The sequence below is a fragment of the Pinus tabuliformis genome, chromosome 3_1, assembly GCF_031772625.1.
Source record: "Pinus tabuliformis cultivar Carrire ecotype Pingquan chromosome 3_1, CPIR1, whole genome shotgun sequence".
NCBI lineage: Eukaryota > Viridiplantae > Streptophyta > Pinopsida > Pinales > Pinaceae > Pinus > Pinus tabuliformis.
This window is the reverse complement of record NC_142301.1, coordinates 878,565,085-878,584,546: the sequence shown is the minus strand read 5'-3', so window position 1 is coordinate 878,584,546 and position 19,462 is coordinate 878,565,085.

The window sequence follows — 19,462 nt, the reverse complement described above, 5'->3', positions numbered from 1 at the left end:
CAAACAGATGCAATCATGTCCAAGAGTCCATTGACATCCTGAAGTACATCCTGGAAAAAAATAACGCTCCTAGCACCAGCTCAACAAATTTAAGGAATGCAGGTGTTGAAGGCAATCCTGAAGAATCCACTGCCCGCCAAATCAGTCATATAAACATTGATTAAGCATGACTTGCAAATTCTGCCTTCTACTGTTTCAGTTTGTTAGAATCTACACTAGTTCGGTATTTCAAAAAGTTAAGAATGATAGAAGCAAAAGGGATTTTGTTCCTCCTGTTATATTTCCCTACTCTGCTTCTCATGCATATCACCTTGTAACAATGGAGCTTAGTCTCCCCAATCTTTTTTGAATACAAACAGCAGCCGATTATAAAAAAAAAGAAAAAGGTTGTCTTTATCACCATCCAGTGAGAGTATAAATCTAAGGGGGATATATGAATCTTCTTGCCGCGGTATTTTCTTTACTCGTTATAATTCTAAAGGTTAATTTGAATATTTTGCAATATCATATTTTAGAGTTTTTATATTAGACATTAGTAAGATTTATTAAAATTTCAAAGAAACATTTTTATCTTAAAATTTTCCTGAAATTTTTATTAAATTATAATTTTATTAAATTAATGTTAAATTAGTATAATTACACTTTTCAATATATGATATATGTAAAATAATTAGCATAAAATTAAACATTACAAACAATACCATATTTTCATGTTCTATAAAGCATTAAAAAAATATCATCCTTTCACTGGTACCGTCTGTTTTCATTGGAAGAAGTGAAGTATAAATCTAGGGGATATAATTCCAAGGGGTAATTTGAATATTTTGTGATGTCTTATTTTAGAGTTTTGATATTAGAAATCTGTAAGATTTATTAAATTTTCTAAAATTTAAGAAACATTTCTATTTTTACAAATTTCCTGAAAATTTTATTAAATTAATATTAAATTTTGGTGTGGTCTTGATGGTGAAGATAGTTTCATGCACACAATAATTTATTTATTGGGAAGGTTTCACATACCTTACTATCCTCTTACTAAAAATAGGCACTATCCTCTTACTAGAAATAAGCCTTCTTTTTTCAAACACCTATCATCTTACTATATATAACTTCAATTACACGATGAATTAGAATGATTGGAATATTGTTGCTCAACATCCAAACTTCAACAGCTTGACCCAAATTTTCAGCTACAACTACAAGCCACTTGATCCATATGCATCTATGAGTAAGTAACTCAATCTTTTTCCCCTATGTTTTCACACTTCACTGTTTCTGACAACACCTTATCAATTTTTCATTTAAATGCTAATAAGTTAAGATATCCCTAGTCTTGTTTATGTCTTTGTCTTTGATGGTGCCTTTACAGATGACAATGCATTGTTTTGGGCAATCAAATACTACAATGATATGATTTTGGAAGTTGAACCAATGGGGAATGTCTAATCTGAATTGCTCCTTCATAATGATACACAAACTTTTACTCTAAAACAGAGAAACCACTCTTCATCTATGTTTTTTTTCATATGCCTTACGGCGTTTCCATTGCAACATTTGGTGCAATTGCTATTTTAGTATATGTGTATATCATTTTTATTACAAGGATGGACCCAATGTGGAAGTTTTTGTGGACCCCTATATTATTATTTCATATAATACGGTTATACGTGGTTGTTGGGGTTAGATAAGGGGTTTCATTGTTTTATATAATGTGGTATAGCATGGGGCCTTGTGACTTAATGTTATATATTCATATTATGTACATATGGTATGAGCCTACGAGGGAGGTAGACATGGAAGGGTCGTGGGTCCGTATTTCTTTTTTGTATGTATGCAATGCTTGTTGTGTGGATATGGTGGAACTGCAAGCCTTCTGTGGTTGGTTTTGAGTTGTTAAATTTTAAAAATCATTTTTGATGCTTGGTTATGAGTTGGGTGGTATGGTCTAAGGTGTATAGGTAAGGGGTGGGCTTGCACCCTATTTATATTTTAAAATTGGATGGCATGATCTATGATGATGCTTGGGCATGATCGAAATCATGAGTTTTCTTATGGCAAGGTTCCACCTAGTTTATACATACATACAGATATATATATATATATAATCATACCATTAAGGTCTATAGTTAGAGCGAAGTTAATATGTTATCCACACGAGAAAGAGGGGCTACTAAAACAAATCACCTTCAATGGGGTCTGAGGTAATTTTGAGCAGAACAAGGAAGAGTTACTCGATTGGTAAAAGGGGTTTATATGTCCTGGAAAGTTAGCTATCTGTGGGAAAAAGGGTAGTTACAGGTATATTGGGGGCAGGCAGAATTTGAAATTTCACGCATGAAAAACTTGGAAAATTGTGCTTGAACTTCAGAGGGTCACAATTTTCCTCCTGTAAAGTAGATTTTGATATATGACCAGTCAAAAGAAATGGATTTTCGAGAAGATCTCAATTATCCACCCAAAGTTTGGATATGAGGCCAATATGTTTGAGAAAATATGAGAGAAATCTATAGGTATCCTAATTAGACACTAAAAGGGGCCTAGCAAGCTATAGCATTCTGTAGGGCACCTATAGCCTAGAGGTAGGAATGACACAAGAAAGTAGTCAATAGAAAGCTATTTACTAGAAGAATACTAAGGTAAACCCAGATTTTGTATTTAGATGAAAATTCTGGGACAAAATATTTGAGAAAGCTACAAGTGTTGAAAAAAGGACAGTTCACCTAATATTTTGTAAGGGCATATCTTTCAACCCAGGAATCAGAAATGGGCAAGAGAGAAGTTAATGGAAAACTAATGACTAGAAGAACATGTTGGGAAATTTGAAATTGGGATCTGGGTATGACATATTAAGAAAAATGTCTTGGAAGGTTACTGGTCATCATGACTTGTAACAATAACATAGGTATTGCCCAGTAAGGATATGGATGATTAGCTGCCAATAGGATATGGAAATAAGCATACATATAGTTGTAATAGTAACAATTATAAACAAAATAGGTGGTTGGTAAATTTGAACAAACAACCATGCTATGAACTTCTTTCTGAGAAAGAAATGGAGCGGGATAATTTCTTTAAATCTTTCCATTTTTATGTCTTTTGAATGTGAATATGATGTCTAAATTATGTGTTGTACATGCATGTGCGCGCGTGCACACACACACACACACATATATGTGCAAGTGTATGCACGTAATCAAGTGAGCATGTGCTTGATGATTACATGATGTTTGATAGCAGTATGCTACAGTGTCAATGCAATTAATGATTGAAAAGTAATCCTGATTGATGATTATGTAGCTGTCAAGACAACCACCTTATGAAGGAGCAGACCTAATGGGATTGCATTCTTCTTTCACATGAAAGCCTTGGAAAGATGGATTGCCCCAGGGACTATTAGTTTGTAAATGGGATGCTTGAGCCTGGAAGGGTGAGTGCAACAATAAAAGACAAAGTAATGTGTTGAAATGCAAATAAAAATTTTAAAGAGCCTAAAAGGTACCCAAAGGCCCTAGAAAAGAAGTAGCTTGGAGGCCATTGTGACTTGTTCAATGAAGTATATTGAATATGTATTTGGAGATGGGGAAAGTGGATGCCCATGAAGACACCATATCAACCCTTATAGATAACTGTTGGTGGCCTACTCTTGTACTATGTATATGTTTTCTTAAATTATGAATTGAAATTCTTAAGAATGCGATATTTTGGTAGAGGCATGAATATAATGCGTTAGTTTAATTGTTGAGTACTATAGATATAAATTAAGGAACTAAGACCTTGGGGTATCCCCAAGGCAAGGAAAATTCAATGATTAATTAGTTAGTGAGTTCTAGGGTTGAAATTTTAAACTAACTAAAGTGTGATTGTTTAGCGAATCACACTTGATTTGATACATATTGGTTGAGAGCCTAGGTGGCTTTGGGAGCTTGAAGCTTTTGTTTATAGGTGTGGTAACTATGGAGTTCTAGAGGGAACTCAGTTTAACGAGAATCAGTTGGTGAGCCCTCTGATTGGACTCTATAACTGACTGAGGCATGCTTATTCAGTTAACCATGTCGTGTTGGATGCATATGGTTTTTATGTGTGCTCCAAAGTAGATATGGGAGATTGGAGGCTCTAAGAGCCTAGGTGGCTCTTGTTTATGGATCAAATAGCCGTGGAGCTGACATTTCATTGACTCTTCCAATTTAAGTATCGATTTTGTTACATATTATATTCTTGCTTATTAATATATATGATTGTGAGTTAAAATTTGTAAGAGTATAATATTGTGGATCGATTTTTGATGTTATGGGTAGAATATTATTATTAACCATCATAGAACTCATGATTGGTTTTCGTAAATATATCAGTCTAAATGTTGTTGGTTGGTCCATGGTGAAATAATATAGATGTGCATGGAAATTGGTTAAGTATTGGAAAAGTGGCACGATGGCTATAGAAAGGTGCAAAATCCCAATATGATTTTACAGATGATAACATGAATTATCTACAATTATGGAAGTTAGAAAAGGCTTCCATAAATTAAATGCAATCACCTTATGCAGGGATTTTGTACAGGTTTTATTACAGAGGCTATGAGATGTAGGTGGTATAACTAGGTGTAGGTGATATACTTGGGACAAAAAGGGTATGATAAATTTCCTATAGGTATATTACATGTTATTAGAAAAGTGTTATTAGGCAGGTGTTGGCATATAATATATTATAACATGATATGATCACAAGTACCATTAGGATGTTACAGGTACCACCAGGATATCACAATATCTCATAGGATGTGATAGGGTCGTAACTAGGAATAACAAGATACTACTCATTTTTCATAGGTGAATGAGAGGTCCTAAACAGGGTTACAACAAGTGACTTGGGTGCAGATAAATGATAAAGTGTGTTAGGTGGTCACAAGCAGGTGACAGATGTATAACATGTATATAGGTTACAATGATAAACTGGTCACAGGTAAGTGGAAAGTGTCTTGTAACATACAATAGGTTGTAGCATCTCTACAAGAGGTTCCCTAATAGGTCTTGTATATAGGTTGTAGCAGGTCTAGAACAGGTTTTGCAACAAGTTATACAAGGGTATGACAAGTGTTTTCACAAGACGGTAACAGGTTTGTCAAAGGTGATCATAGTGTTGAATTTCCACGATCTTGGATCTAGGATAGAATCTTAAAATCTGTGATGCTACCACACCAAGAATCTCAATGATACTACTTTTCACAATGAAATATAAACAACAGTAAATCACACATGCACAGAATATAGATAAATTTTTACTTTTTCAACCCAACTCCGTTATATTAAGCAACATATAAAACAATAGTCTAGGGCTTTCATACCAGGGATAATGACCCTCATACATCCACTAGTACAAGATACAAAATTGGGGCTTGGTATCAGTCCTTCGACACCCAATCTACCATCAACAAGATACTCTGACCATCTGGCTGATGTAGTGTGCTCTCTCAACTCATCTCGGCCATACCCTATACCTGCCTGGTCCTTTCGCTCCCGATATGTAGCTCTTGCCTCTGTCAATGCTCCAAGTTCATCTGGTTACTAAACCTCGGTTGTCTAATATGCTCACTAGTTGATCGCTCGTCCATCAACCCATCGATACTCCTATCGAGTTGTTCACAGCTACACTTGTGAACAACTCTCAAACTTCCCACTTCTGCTCCTCAGCTACTCAGGGGCTTTCATCCACTATGTCTTCGTGCACTGCACCAATGAATACCAACATAGCGAACCAAGGGTTTCCACCTATCACTGCAAGATGTCCATCTCCCACAATAAACACGGGCTAGGAGGACTTCCCATCTTCTGCAGTAGAAGTCCTTCTCCACACACAAGTCTCGGGCTCCACAAACTGCTCTTGGTTGATCAGACCTTTGAGCTCAACAACTTCCTCTCTTGTAACTACCATTGTACATCAAGGTGTTGTTGACCAGGCTCCAACTTGGACACTATCACGTTGTCCTCTAGCAGACCATAAGTGCTCAATCACATCCACACTTGGTCTTCTCTCACGTTGTCCTCCAACAATCCACGAGAGACTAAGTCCACATTATAGCATCTACACCTAGTTAGGGCATCCCCACACTTAGGAGACCCTTACACATGGCTGCCAACAGACTCCATCAATCTACCCTTTTCTCTACAAGAGAGGAGCTATTGCACAAATTTGGGCATCAACAACTTGTCCTCTCCTAAGATACCATCAACTCATCAACCAAGGGAACATCTGCAACACTCGTTGCTGTCCTCTTTCCTTCCAATCTGATGTGCCTACTGTCACCTTGGCTACCTAGTAGGCTACCCAACAATCCACATGAGCTCCTCTAAACAACTCCTAAGGCCTCCTCAAGCTTCCCATCAACTGATCCAAGTACTGGTCAAATTTTTTGACCCAACAAACACCCAACGTTGCTCCAATAAGCATGTACCAACTCATTGTTTTAGGGTACTTAGGCTACTCCAAATCTACACAGATTAGGGTACCCAACCACAATCCCTAACAGTCCTTTAATATGCCCAGAAGTGCACTCCTTTACTGTGGTTTCCCTTCTAACAGTGGAGGAGACCCTACGCTGTAATTGTTGGGCAGTCTATCCCTCACCAACAACTTCGGCCTCCCTCCTTTTGCTGTGGATTGCAACAACAACCCTCCTCTTGAGTGTGTCAACACTTCCAAGCGTCTGCACTCCTCCAAACGTCCCCAAAACAATCCTCCCTTCCTTAGCTTCTAAGAATAGGTCTGTGTCCTTCAAAACAGTACCTCAACCTCCACAGAATGACCCAAAACAACCTACAAATACTTCGTTGTCCTGCTCTTCTATGCTGTGGCTAGGGCAGAGAATCTGAGCTCCTTTCTTGTGTGTTCGTTGCACAAAAAATTGATGAGTTAAGCCTCCACTTCACCCTTTATTTATACACCAATAAAGGGGCTCCATAAAATGTCATAATGAGGGGCTGCTAACTATCGTGAGCCTAAAACACCTTAGGCCGACCTACATACACACTTGCAAACCCATCATTAACATTCAAAAATTCATAAATCCTCAACGACAAGTCAAATTGTATGTTTCTCATTACATTAGAATCGTATCGCCGAGAGCTATCATCCTCATCCATCACATGTAGAAGACTCATCATGGTTTTGGCCCAAACATATATGGGTGAAAAACCCCAGGCTTGGGTTCTAGGCCCACAAACCTACTTGTGGTGCTTTGACCTCCAACCCTTGAAAACTAGGGCTTGGATTACCTCCCAAGCTACACAAAATCAACACTCCCTCTTAGCGAGGGAGGTACTTCCAAGAATAGGAAGTAACCATCATCATCATCTGGTGACGATACTAGCCCATATGGAATCCATCACTACAGCATACCATGTAGAATGAAACTGACAATCTCGATAGTGCCTCTGCCTCATCACATCTGAACCCGAATATACTGAACCTCCATAGGGCTGCTCCCTCTGAGGCTAGACTCTCTTTGAGCTTACACGGTCTCCACTGGCTCAGTACTACAAACACTCATTCTCCTGGATCAAATACCACTCGTACAAATCCCACCAATCTCAAATATGCAACATCACGATCCGATGAAGACTCTAGCCTGCCAATATCCAGTCCATCACATGAAGCTATCTTGATCAACCTAATCTCGTCCATGCCAAGGAAACCCTTGAGATGTCCCAACCATCCATGACAAGACATAGGAATTCCACGATCTACAAACAGCCACACAACATACTGAAGTGGACTAGGTTCACCATCGATCCACCAGAACTCCCAGCCCATCTCATCATGTAGTTGATCTAGACCACATATCCATGTCTTTAGCTGAACCCTCTGCTCCATGATCCAAATACCCACAACTCCCTCTGAGTTGCTTCGTTGTGCACACTCTAATTCACTGTCCCTCAAAGTAGCTTAGATAAGCTCTGATACCATGTTGAATTTGCATGATCTTTGATCTAGGATATAATCTTAAAATCTCTGATGCTACCAAACCAAGAATCTCAACGATACTACCTTGCGCAATGAAATATAAACAACAGTAAATCACACATGCACATAATATAGATAACTTTTTACTTTTTCAACCCAACTTCAGTGTATTAATCAACATATAATAAAATAGTCTATGGCTCCCATACCAGGGATAATGGCCCTCATACATCCACTAGTACAAGATACAAAACTAGGGCTTGGTGTCACTCCATCGACAACCAATCTACCCTCAATAAGATACTATGACCATCTGGCTAATGTAGCGCGCTCTCTCAACTCCTCTCGGTCGTACCTTATACTTTCCCGGTCCTTCAACTCTCGATCTGCAGCTCCTACCTCTATCAATACTCCAAGTCCATCTGGTCACTGAACCTCGGCTGTCCAATTTTCTCACTAGTTGATTGTTCATCCATCAATGCATCAACACATAGAGACTCTTTTTGAGTTATTCACAACTCCACTTGTGAACAACTCTCAATCTTCCCACTTCTACTCCTGAGCTACTCAGGGACTTCTTCCCACTATGGTCTTCCTACGCTACAACAATTAAGACCAACATAGGGTATGGAGGGTTGCCACCTATCACTGCAAGATGTCCATCTCCCACAATGAACACGGGCTAGGAGGAATTCCCATCTTCTACTGTAGAAGTCCTTCTCCACACACAAGTCTCGGGCTCAAAAAACTGCTCCTGGTTTATCAAACCCTTTTGCTCAACAACTACCTCTCTCGCAACTACCATTTCCCATCAAGGTGTTGCTCACTAGGCTCCAACTTGAACACTATCATGTTGTCCTCCAGCAGACTATAACTGCCCAATCACATCCACACTTGGTCTTCTCTCATGTTGTCCTCCAACAGTCAATGAGAGACCAAGTCCACGTTGTAGCATCTGCACCTAGTTAGGGCATCCCTACACTTAGGAGACCCTTACATGTAACACCCTCCTCCCACATCTGCCCAAGTGATTAGCCAACTGGGGTAAACATGAGACGAGAGGCCACTATGATTGGATTTGACCTCCTATGTGACCTTAAGGAAGCGGAATCAATGGAAACATCACACATAGTCATCCAACATCAGCTTCAGAATCCTCAAGACACATGTCATCCACTCAGACAGCCTATCCTTGGGTCCCACTGATGTTTTGGACATCTTAGGCCTCAGTCACTCTCATGATATAGGCAAGGGAGCAACCGGAAACCTAAATTCACTCTCACAAGCTTGCCTGCTAGTGACTAGAGACCAAAATTGCTAGTTTTGTGCCAGCGACGTCGGTATTTAAGCCCCTTTTTTAGGCTTAGAGCCCAGGTCACTGCCCAGAATGGAGTGATAGCTTAGAATCAGTAAAAGTACAGGGAAAAAATGATGCAAAATCAATAAGTTGAACAAGACCTTAACCATACCCCTACTAGTCATGACATGCATTTCGTCAAACATATCATCAACATGTAACCTACAGATGTAAACAACAGGATTAAGTGTAGGGATCTCATACTTATCTGAGAATAGCTATGAACCATTATTTCCTCATGTCATCGGCAAAATTATCACCTATTAGGTCATAGATACATTACCCATTCATTCACAAGTAAGAACATGGTGAGAGCCATACATAGTTGTTTTCATAAAACATACATATAACCAACATAATAGCGACAAAAATATCATAAGCATATCATCCATGAAATCCACATATACATTAGTACATTTACACATGAAAATCAAAGGAATGAATTTCTCATTAATGAATGCAATAAACCAAATAGAGATGGGACTACCATGTTCCACCCAACCATAGGATCATTGGTTGAGCCAAATATCTCTAGTGATTCACCCCCATGCCATATTCCAAGAATGTACCTCGGACTCAAACTAAAGGAACCAACCAGGGCATACCGAGGCTAAACCACCTCACCTTCATCAATAGAAACCAAGATTTACTGTGATCCATCCTAGATCACTAGGCCAACATAATGAACACATCATAACAGGCTTTACCGTGATCTCCACCCGATCACTAAGCCAACCAAGCATGGATGCCACCTAATTTCTCCACCTACACTGTGAGGAATTTTCCTATCCCCTAATCTCTCAAGCTTTACCACAATCCAAACCCAAATCACTAGGCCCTAAATCGAGACCCACTCTCTAGGCTTTACTGCATATCCCAAACACGGGATTACTAGGCCCAACATAGAGCAAAGCACCTCTTTTCTTTACTGTATGTCTTGTCATTCACCAGCAAGGATTCCTAGGCCCACCAAGGCAGCACAATCTTGGATTTATTGCAACCCACAGTCTGGGTCAGGGGTTACTAGGCCAGTGGCTTTACCATGATCCATAGTATGGTCCAGGCACCACAATGCCATGTGCTCTATCATTCAGATATCTATCCCACTCAGCTTTGAATCTATTCGGAAATCCATCTCAACCAAAACATGAGAACCCCATCACACCATGGCTATCCGGAAATGGAAAGGCTAAGCTGAAAACATGGTTACACCTAGAAAAACCCATGCCACGATAGAAAAGAACCACATGAAATACCATGCACGCCAAATCTAGCAAGGAAAATACACATGCAAGTTGATACCTAGAATGAAGCATGTTGTAGCTGCTTGATCATGCCTTTCCCTACTTGATCTTTGCTTCATCTTGCCTTCTTTGCCTTCCTTGCTCCAATGCCAAAGTGCTCGAAGAAAACTCTAAGTGTCCAAGAGTGAGTGAGAGAGAGAGAATAATGAGAGAGCTCCAAAGCTAAACTCACAAAAGGTTACATTGACCAAGCTTGCCCATTGATCCTCAGAAGCCTTTTTATGCATGAGGCCTCTATTTCTTCAATTTCCATTATTTTCCTTCATTTCCCTCCTCACATAAAACATGTGACCTTTCACCTTCCTTTTCTCCTAATTTCCATTATTTTCATAAATAAATGTGCCAAAAATTCCATTTTTCCTTTCCAAAGCCTTAACCATTACCTTTTCCAATTTCCTTAGCCAAAAACAACCAAATTAACACCCACACCAAGATGTCTTACCCAACATTCAGTTTGGAATGCGTGTCCCATCATCTGTGGTATTTATATATTTTTACATGGAATTTTCACCAGGGTTGTTACATTACACATGGATGCCCACAGACTCCATCAATATGCCCTTTGCTCTATAAGAGAGGAGCTACTACATAAATTTGAGCATCAAAAACTTGCCCTTTTCTAGGACACCATCAACTCATCAACCAAGGGAACATCTACAACACTCCTTGTTGTTGTCCTCTTTCCTTCCAATCTGATGTTCTTGTTGTCACCTTGGCTGTTTGGTAGGCTACCCAATGTCCATGTGGGATCCTTAGAATAACTCCTAAAGGGCTCATTGTTTTAGGGTACTTAGGCCAATCCAAATCTGTACTGGTTAGGGCACCCAACTATAGTCCCTAATAGCCCTTTAATATGCCCATAAGTTCCCTCCTTTACTGCGGTTTCCCTTCTAAGAGGGGAGGAGACCCTACGCTACAATTTATGGGCAGTTTAGCCCTCACCAACAACTTCGACCTCCCTCCTTTTGCTACGGCTTGCTACAACAAGCCTCCTCTTGATTGCGGCAACGCTTCCAAGGGTATGCACTCCTCCAGACGGCCCTAAAACAATCCTCCCTTCCTCAACTTCCAAGAACACGCCTGCGAACTTCAAAATAGTACCTTGGCCTCCACATAATGACCTAAAATAGTCTCCAAATACTTCGTTTTCGCGTTATTCCTTATTGTGGCTAGGGAAGAGAATCTGAGCTCCTTTCTTATGTGTTTGTTGCACAAAAAATGGATGAGTTAACCCTTCACTTCACTCTTTATTTATACACCAATGAAGGGGCTCCATAAAACATCATAATGAGGGTCTTCCAACTGTCATGAGCCTAAAACACCTTAGGCTGACCTACATACACACTAGCAAACCCATCATTAACCTTGAAAAATTCATAACTCCTCAACGACAACTCAAAATTGGATGATTCTCATTGCGTTAGAATCATCTCGCTGAGAGCTATCATCCTCATCCATCACATGTTGAATACTTGCCACGGTTTTGGCCCAAACATCTATGGGTGCAAAACCCCAAACTTAGGTTCTAGGCCCACAAGCCTACTTGGGGCACTTTAACCGCCAACCCTCGAACACTAGGACTTGGAGTACCTCCCAAGCTACACAAAAGTAAATAGACAAGCCTTCTAGAAAGTTATGACAGGTGTCATGGTGGGCCTATGATAGGTATCTAGTAAGTTGTAATAGGTTTTCTGATATTTTTTGTATATAGGTTGTGATAGATCTTTAATCACCTCTTGTGCACAGGATGTGACAAACCTTTTGATAGGTCTTGATAGGTCATATGACCATGCTAAGTGTATAAAAAACCTAATGATACGTTGTGGCATGGTTTTGTCACAGGTCATAACAAGTTTGGTACAACTTTGACAACAGAGTTGAATGAAGTTCAACTAGAAGTCCAAGCTCTGATTAATCACTGCAATGAAGAAAATAGGTAGCTTAGTAGGGATTTGGAAAGGAAAATGCTTGAACTTGAGAAAAAATGCAAATAATTAGAGGAGAGAGAAGCTCAAAATGATTTTAACAGATTGCATATGATTTGGAAATTAAGTGAGAGGGAGGATCTACAACAGTTGTGTCAGCTGAGCATGTTAATTGTCATTTAAAATAAAGAAAAAAGAACAAGGGTAATAACATCTAGAGGGGTTGGGAATATGTCAAAACTGGTTCATAACTTCATCAAAGAAGCAAGTTGGGGATGAAGAGCTAGGGTTTCAAGTTTCTGCAAGTGTTGAAATCTATGGAGGGGCGCAAAGGGGGGAGGTCCACTCCCTCCTACAGGCAGGCCATGGCCAGCCGAGGTAAGAAACCAATAGAATCTGTCAAAGATCCTTCAGGAGAAGGGAAAAGGAACATGGAAGAGGATCAAGATTTAACCAAATCAAGGGAGGACAACAGCACAAAAGAAAATGAGGAAGAAGACAAGAAATAGGGAGCAGAAAACAAAGCACACAAGGGGCCATGTAAACCCAAGGTTGACGTCACACCCAAAGTAGTTTTAAAAGATCATGATTTGTAGGCGCACAGGGACCACATGTGAACCTATGCTATCATTTGTAAATTCATGGGATTATGGCCCACTAAAAAGGCATTACAAGCCTGGATTAAATACCACTGGAAACCAAAAGGAAGCATAGACCTACATCTTGGGTCAAAGGGTTTCTTCACCGTGGTCTTTACAAATATTGAGGACAAAGACAGGGTGTTTGAAGGAGGACCCTATTTCTATGCAACTGCAGGCCTCTACATGTAGCCGTGGATGATCAAATTTGTCCCGGAGTGAGAGACTTTCACCTCGGTCCCTGTCTGGGTAAAACTTGTTGAGTCTTGAAAATGTCATTCATTTCCATTACACTTTCACTATTATGTCCATTATATCACCTCCATTTCACCTTCATTTCACTACTATGTCACCACATTCATCCCACTTTCATTATCATTGGGCCACATTTATGTTTTTCCAATCTTTATATATTCTAAGTCTTTTAAGTGAATTTGTGGTTAAAAATTAGAAAATAATGTGCATATGCTTATACCTAACAAATGGGTTGAGATTGTTGATATGTGTAGGTTGAAAGGAGGCTTCTAGAAAACGCTTATGTGGCACTCTAAGGCAAAATTCGAATTTGAGTGGAAAGAATCATGGGATCATGAGGATATGTGTCACATCTCCTAATTGTATTGTAACTCTAAGAAGACATGTGTCTTATCAGTTCCTATTTTGATTAGGACTCTAGAGGTAGAGGGAGAGATTCATGGACTCTCATTAATGAGATGGCTCTCATCTTTTTGTATAAATAGGAGATCTCTCTCCTTCATTTGTTAGCTTGGCTTGGCTTTTAGTCTTTAGCTTGTGAGTTCTTAAGTCTTAGCTTGTTAGCTTGTGAGATGGCTTTGGAAAGCTTTGGAGAGCTTTGTTGTACTTTGTAATTTTGAAGAATTTGAATAAAGCTTTGATGTTCTCAACATGGAAGGAGATGTGAAGTAGATGTCATGGAGCATATTAGAATGTAAGGTAGAGTAGATTTCATTTTGTAATTTTGCTTTGATTTCATTATGTCATTTGATTGCTTTCAAATTTGATAGATTAGATTTTCCATTCATGCAATTTTAATTCATGTAAGTGTGTTCAACCGGTTGATTGTAGATTAGTTTTTCTTTATATGTTTTTGCATCAACTAGTGATATGAGATTAACCTCTCTGCTGACTTTGCTTTTCTTAGTTTTTTTTTAATTCCAGTTCTGTTTTGATTTCAGTCTTCTTTACTTGCTTTGTTAGTTAGTTTAGAAATCAACTTGCTCATATCATTGACGGTTACCTCCGAAAGCCATAGCGGGACTATTGGCGAGGGATCAAATTATGAATGTGTAATTTTATTTTAGTTTTACTTTTCTGCAATTAGATATTAAATTTCTCATATCATTGACGGTTACCTCCGAAATCCATAGCGGGACTACTGGCGAGGGATCGAATTATGAATGTGTAATTTGATTTTAGTTTTACTTTCCTTGCAATTTTTTATTTCTTTGAGTGCAGTAGCTTAAATTGCTTTTCTATATTTAGACAGCAGCAGAGATAATAGTTTCATGATCAGTGGTTCATTATTTACTTGTTTAAATAGTAGCACATTTTCCATTCTTGTTCAAGCATTACTGTTATCACTAGTATATTCTAAGACCTTCTGAAGTGTTAAGTTCTAGAAATCATTATAGAGGACATAATTGCCTTAAAATCTGTATCCATACTTGCCTTCTAGAGACTCAGGAATAGGATTTCCATTTGCATTAGACACTTTAGGAGATCAACAAGAACAAAAACCCCAAAACAAAATAAAAAACTATAAAACAACGAAGTAAGAAAAAGGTTAACTAAGCACATATGGTGCACCACACTTCATCAGTTTACGATACCCGGATTGATAATTTATGTAGAGCAATTTAAGACGTTAAATTGACTAGACAAGGCTCTACTCCCTACCTCTTGATTAATGGCAAACGGAATCGTTATCTGCATAGGAAATAAACTAGGGCGTTTTTTCAAAGCTTCTGAGGCCACTAGAAGGGTAAAATACACTTCCTTCGCACGAATATGTTTGGAGATGGATCTCTCTGGAGCTCTATGGGATGAGGTCATCTTGGAAGTTTTTGATGAAGAATGGATGCAAATAGTAGATTATGAACATATTCCCTTTAGATGTCACAGGTGCCATGAGCATGGGCACCTATTTAGAGACTGCCCTCTCAGTAAAATAGAGAACATAAGTAAAGCTACCACAATGAAAGATACTGAAGGCTTTCACAAAGTGGGATATAGAGGAAAAGGGGGCAAAAGAGGGCCAAAGCAACATCAAACAGAAGGGCAACAGGCCAATCTGAATAGGTTCCAAGTACTCGAAGAAGAGGAAGAGATAACAAAAGTAGATCAGGTAATGGAAGGAAGCCCAAGGGAGAAGGAGAAAGAAGAAGATAGTGAACAAACATAGGATATTACTAAACAGAAAGAGACTATGCTGAGCGAGGGAGAATTGGAGATGGACCAAGAAATGACCCAAAGTGAGATGGAAATGGAGCATCATGAACTGCAGGAGATTCTTGATAGAGAACACCTAGATCTGGAAGGGTTCTTGAAACAGGGGACAATGGGAGGGGTAGACTCATTACCTCAAGAAGATTTCAATAGAGTACAGTAGTTGTTCCTATGGAAAACTCAGGCTAAAGGGCTGGAGAGGCAAAGAAACAATGAAAGACAGTGCAACAAAGGTGTGAAAACTATGAAAACCACACCAGGATTAGCTCCTAGAAACCTAGGAAAGAAAAGAGGCAGAAAAAAGCAAAATGAGTTATTTATGGAATGTGGAAAGCTAATGATAGATTCAAGTAAGATGAAGGACCTAACCAGCTACTCCTTTACAAATATTTAATAATGAAATTCACATATTGGAATATCAAAGGTCTAGGTAGTAAAAGAAAACAAAGAATACTTAGCAATAGAATGAAACAAGAAGCTCCGGATATGATCTTTATCCAGGAAACTAAATGTTCCATTCAAAAAATAAAGGAAATTCACAACAAATAGCTCAATAGGTTTGAGTTTCTAAAAGTTAAAGCAGATAATACTGCAAAAGGCATCCTCACTCTTTGGAACCCCCAAAAGATTGGCATAATAGATGCTGAGGCATCTAGGAATTATTTATCAGTGGTTATTCAGGCTGTGGGAGATAGGGAGACTTATCTAGTCACAAATGTTTATGGCCCTCAAAGAATGGACGATAAACTTAGGTTTCTAGATTCTCTTATGGATCTAAGAGATAGACATGTAGGAGTACCATGGATCATGGGTGGGGACTTCAACATGATTAAATCACTTTCGGAGAAAAAAGGGGGAACCAGAACTTTAAGCAAAGACTCTACAGCATTTCAAACTTTTATAGATAATATGAAGTTAGTTGACACGGATATGAGTAATGGCCTCTTTACTTGGAATAATAAAAGAGGAGGAGATTCTCAAGTAGCCTCAAATTTAGATAGATTCTTAATCTCAGAGGACCTTATGCTCACCGACAAGGAAATGACAGCGAGAATTCTCCCCTTTGGAGGCTCAGACCATTGGCCTGTACAACTTGAGGTTCAGGGCATTGGTACCCCAAAGAATAGACCTTTTAGATTTGAGAATATGTGGCCCACCCACCCAGATTTCATCAGCAACATTGCAAAATGGTGGATAGAAGATCTGCATATTCAGGTTACTAGAATGTTTCTGCTAGACAAAAGACTAAAGCACATCAAGCTCAAACTTAAAGACTAGAACAAGAATGAATTTGGCAATATTTTTGAAGCAAAAAAAGTTGTTGAAGACAAAATGCAGGAACTAAATCAAGCCCTTATCATGGATGGCTTTGATAAAGTTAGAAATGATCAAGTCACCAAACATCATCAAGACTGGTAGAATTTATGTAAACAAGAGGAAATATTTTGGAGACAAAAATCTAGAGTTCAATGGCTAAAAGAATGGGAGCGAAACACTAGATTTTTCCACAGATCCACCATGGCGAACAGATCTCATAATAGGATCTCTTTGATCAAGGACGAGGGAGGTCATCTACTTTTCCCATGAAGATATAGAAACTGTTGTTGAGATTGCAACAAGATGATGAAGCTTAGTGAAAAGAGTTGCCTTCACTAAGTGGGCCCGCAGGCAAATTATGGCGCAAGTTCTATTTTTGGATCCCAGCAGGGATGATCACAGCAGGAGTGACCACAGCAGGGATGATCACAAAAGGAGTGACCACAGTAGGAGTGATCACAGTAGGAGTGACCACATCAGGAGTGATCACAGCAGGAGTGATCAAAGTCTATTTTTAGACTGGCTGTCCAAAATAGAAAAGTCAAATATTATTATCTCATAATAATATTTGGACTATAAACTTGATCTTATTCTCTTGGAGCACTTCAGTTTGAGCTACAGATGTGGCCCATGCAGCTGTCAGAAGGAAGTACGCTTTTCTTATGAGTCAGTTGAACTGTTGCATGCATGACTTCAGTTAGAACTCAATCAGTTGAGTTTGGTGGAGTTGATTGTGGAGTTGATGGAGTTGTGTTCAGTTTGACTTGGTTAAACTAGTTGTAGTTAGTCTAACTGCAAATAGACTAATGATGAGTTGTTAAACTAATTATTAACTCATAATACAACTATAGAATACATCAGTTAACTCAGTTGCATGTCAGTGCATGTTCAGTTCAGCAGGGACAGGTGTTAGAGGATCAGATTGCTATCAGTTGTGACTATAGCTGTGCATGATGATTTGCACAATCAAAGGGATTGAGTATGCCAATGAATTGGCCAATACCAAGTAATTATAGCCTGTGCTCACGTCTTCCATAGTGTGAGTGATTCTTTGGAGGTGAAATACGAGTTTGGTAAACCATTCTCATCGATTCTTGAGCAGGTATTGAGCAGTGGAGGCAGGCAAGCAGTGGAATAGATTTGGAGATCATATCTTAGCTGTATTGTGTGTAACAGGTGGAGCTGGTACTGGATTGCTTGTGATAAGCATTGTACTTTGTAATGTTACATGGTCTCAATCATTAATATACAGATAGTTGGGGTTTTAGCGAGATGCTTTCCCCGGGTTACATACTGTGTTAATGTTTGAATTCTCTTGATGTTTTATTGTTATTGATGCTGCTATATTGATGATCAACGTAGAGGAGCTTATGTATTGTGTATGTATTCCGAAATAGTACATGATCAGGATAATCTCTTTTGAATATGTGTTAAATTATTCAAAATTTCTACATGGTATCAGAGATGTTGATCATCAGATCTACTATTCAGGAAGTGTTTACATTCTATTTCTTTAGGCAGAGTCTGTAATCGGGCCAGGTAGCCTCTGGATTTATCCTTCCTTTGGAAGGTGAGATATCCGGTGAATGCCCATACAGTCAATCTCTGTACGAGAAATATTGTGTTCTCATGAATCTTAGATCCGAGGCAGTTGAGTTGGAGCTGGTGGAATTCGAATTTGCAGCAGTGTTGTTGAAATTTCTTTCAACGGATTGCAAATGTTATTCCAAAGTAAGAGCGACCTGGCGCTCAAGGATAAACTCAGAAACAATAAAGGTGAGAATGGATCTTCATCAAAGGTATTTGATGAAGAGAATTGCACTTTGGCTACCAAAGCAAAGAAGGGGAAGAACAGGAAAGCTTCTCAGTCTGGTGCAAAAGGAAAGAAGCAGGATATGTCCAAGGTGAAGTGTTTTCACTGTCACCAGCACAGACACTATGCCACTAATTGTCCGCAGAAGAAGAAGAACAAGCAGGCTGCTGGATCTTCAATAGGAGAGGCTCTAGCCTCACAGTTTGAGCTTGATTTTTCATTGATCGCATGCTTGGTTTCAAGTGTGATGGGATCGGTGTGGTTCTTGGGCAGTGGTGTGTCTTTTCACATGACGGGAGATAGAGATTTGTTCGCTAATCTGGAGGACAAAGATCTTGGAGTGCACATCGAGATGGGCGATGATGGTAGATACAGTGCGACCGGTATCGGTACCATTTCCTTTGAGAGGGAGTCTGGTAAACCCTTCGTATTGAAGGAAGTCATGCATGTTCCAGGATTGAAGAAGAATCTTATCTCAATGGCGATGTTAGAAGACAAGGGGTATGATGTTGTTTTCAGCAAGGGAAAGGCTTTCCTGCGCAGCAAGACAACTGGTGAGACCCAGAAGATAGGGGTTCGAGTGAGGAACCTTTATCAGTTTGATGTAGATGGATGCGCAGCAATGGCGGGCAAGGTAGAAGGATTGGTGAACCGGGATGATGGCGAGTTGCAGCACAGGAGATTGG